This window comes from Etheostoma spectabile, chromosome 17 (assembly GCF_008692095.1).
Source record: "Etheostoma spectabile isolate EspeVRDwgs_2016 chromosome 17, UIUC_Espe_1.0, whole genome shotgun sequence".
Classification (NCBI taxonomy): domain Eukaryota; kingdom Metazoa; phylum Chordata; class Actinopteri; order Perciformes; family Percidae; genus Etheostoma; species Etheostoma spectabile.
The window spans coordinates 1,292,963-1,296,359 of record NC_045749.1 but is presented as its reverse complement, the minus strand read 5'-3'; positions in this window follow the sequence as shown (position 1 = coordinate 1,296,359).

Genomic DNA, 3,397 nt, shown 5'->3' with positions numbered 1-3,397 from the left:
TGTGTGTGTGTGTGTGTGTGTGTGTGTGTGTGTGTGTGTGTGTTCTTGTTCAAATGTCCATGATCCCACACAATATGCAGTCCCTACACGTAAGTTACACAGCACATCTGCTCTATTAAACACCCCACAGCTGGCAGTGGGAGATATTAATATGAGCATGGATAGAAAGGTGATGAGCAGAAAACCAATGCCACTGCACTTACCTGCTTTGTATCCTGCATATCCTCATAATCCTCCTTCATCCACGTCCCTCCGGTACAATTAGTTATTCCACAATTTAATTATAAATAAGCTGTCAAAAATCAATATTAGTCGTCCCTCGTCCCCTCCCTTTTTTTCATTTTCCTCACACTGGGTTTCTTTGTGTAAGCCAATCGATATTCCTACTTTGGCCCTCGGGGCTGGGGGGGGGGTGATCTATAATAGAATTTAACTCAAGCAGCTGGAATAACAACAAGCCAAACCAATTTCCCACAGGCTAACAGCAAGGTTTTAATACCGCAGTTTGTCCTCTGGAGCGTTCAACTTGTGGATTATGTGCACAGAGACAGGCGGCAGCTTGTGTCCACCAGTTTCTTCAATGTTTTTGTCGTTTCTTTTAAATACACAATCTCAACCCCCTTCCCCCAATGTGGAACCTAAAGTTACGCCCTTGCCACCAGGCCTTTCAAACTGGAAATGTCAAAGAAGAACAAGTAGACAGGAGTGATGACATTTATTCACATGTATTCAGTCAGACACACCAAAGATGTATTTATGGAAATAACAGAAAAGACATTCTCGCTGCCGGTGTGTCATTATTCCAACACCTGTGACACCAAACTCTTACAAACAATTGATTTCCTACTTCATAGCCCACCAGCATGAGGAAATGAAAAAATGAAACATGCATATCTCCGTGTCCTTGACATTTATCTTTATACTTGCGATGGCAAAGCAGAACCCAAATCAGTATTCCTTTCTCAAGACATTTGATAAATAGTCTCCCTAATTTAGAGGCAAGGCAGATGGTCTCGTTGCGGGAAAATTAGGGCAAAGGAAAAGAAGTGTACTGTATGTCTGCAGCAGCAAGGTGTGGTGCTGTGTGTCCCAGGAGGGGTGTAGGAAGGGAAAATGCCAGCCTGCAATAAACCAGCTGTTTCCTCAAGAAGTGGCTGGCTGCCAGAATACCTGCTTTAATCTGATAACTGAGAATCTAAATCAAAGACAAGAGTCAACACCAGAGATTTGGTGAGCTTGATGTGATTCAAAAAGTTTGTGGAAAAATAGGGCTGGGCAACATATCGATATTGTGATATGAGACTAGGGCTGGGCACCGAATTCAACGCTTTTTTAGGAACTAACCAAATTGCCTCTTAAATTTTGGAAAAATGCCTCGACATTCAATACCCAATTTTTCTAATCTTAACTGAAAGAGTTTCAGTTGTCTTAATGTAACCAGACCTCAAATCTTAATCTTTAGGTTAAAGAGGTAAAAAAGTGACAGGAGAAAGATGACATAAAGCAAGCTGTCGAGACGGAAGACTGGTGACTGGAGCCAAAAATAAGATCTCAATTCCCCTATGTATGTATGAAATAAACCTCTAGAAAGGCGACAAAAACGTCAAACAAATTGTCCAAAAAGGGACAAAAAAATCTGAAAAAAAAGACAGCCCTGCATCCTACAAAAATATGTTCCCACAAGAAAACTGCACTAGCAAGAACACACAGAGAAAAGGGACAAAAAATACTAAAATGAAGGATAATTTAATGTTAAAACATGTCATACAAGGAACTAAAAACCAATCAAATGAACAGGCAGCTCAAGTGAAACATTATGCAAAACAACAGTCTTTATTTAACCCTAAAATGCAATCGACTAATGCTCCTTTGCTTTTGCTGTAGCACTAAATAGCATTGACACGTTATCAAAATCCCCAAAATGTCCTCCTACCCGCGTATTGTTGTCTTTAAAACTTAACTGTGAACACAGTTGTGTTGATTTTCAAAACAGAAAACAGGGATGTTACAGGAAATTTGGGGATTTGGAGAATTATTGTGTAACGCAACAAAGAAATGTGTCTTTGGATATTTATGTAAATTTATATCCAAAGACACATATATAAACGTTCACATTCACCTTGTGGTACAGAAGAGCACAGATATGTGACGGTTTCAATCAATATCTGAAGTTGAAACCTCGTGATTCTCTGCATCACACTGCGGCAGAGAACTATCTTGCCTGAGACGAGTCTGTCTTTTGGTTTGTGGATTACCGTCTTTCTGGCTCGCTGGATGTCTTTGTGTGCCCTCGGGGGAACACAGATGCAAATCTTGGCTTTGTTTTTTCAAAGGCACCGCTTGGCTCGGAAGAACATCAGAGTCTTTTAGGCCTTCCGAGTGAGATAAAGTTATAAATCAGGAAGACAGTTTGGGGAATTAGGCCTCTGCTGTGTCAGTCTGGTTTGAATGTAACGTCCCTGTCATATCTGTCCCTGAATCAGCTGGATTGCATCCAGGCAACCAGCAACAGAGAGGTTTGTTTTGGATGGAATCACTGGGTTTCCCAACTCAAGTAATTGTTCTCTGTGATCACGAGCCGTGCTTCCATCCACACCTTATTCACATTTCTTTGCAAATTAACTAATATCAAATGAAAAATGCCCCTTGGAAAAAGTAAAACACTTTTGAATTTCATGAATATCGACACAAAACATTCCATCTCATTGGATTTTCTCTTAATTGGTAAACGGCGTGTGCAATAAACGCTGATGGAAACTTCATTTGCCAAATAAATAATGAATTTACCAGATGAGCTGGCACGAATATCCAAAAACATTTGTTGACAACTGTCGCAAATTTGCTGCCAGAGTCAATAGTTTATACTAGTTTATGCGTCACGCAAAACAGCATGTGACGACATAATGTACAGGTTTTTATTTGAAACACACTTTCACCGGCTTTATTCACATGAATGTTTTTAGCGAAACTTCAGGTGTTTTGATTGACAAGTGGATGGAAACGTAGCTACTGATCACTGAGTGATGAACAGACCAGACAGCAGCAGCCACTGCAGACTCTTCTTTTACCATGTCTGGTGATGAATACATAGATGCAATTTGAGCAATGTACTGCACCCAGAAAAATGAGGAACGGGTATTTACTTGAGGATTTCTTTAATAACCAGAAAACGGACCAGACTATTACTTCAGGTAAGACTGTTGTCTGAAGGAATGCCATGCGTGCGGCTCGCTGAAGTGCTTTTGAGCAGATTCTTTTTTTTGTTTTGCATCAAATGCATCAAACACTTCCCAATTGACATATAGTGCAAATGAGCAAATGAACAGCATTTGTTTTGTTAAATTGTTGATAAAGACAATTTATCTATCTACGTATCTATCTATCTATCTATCTATCT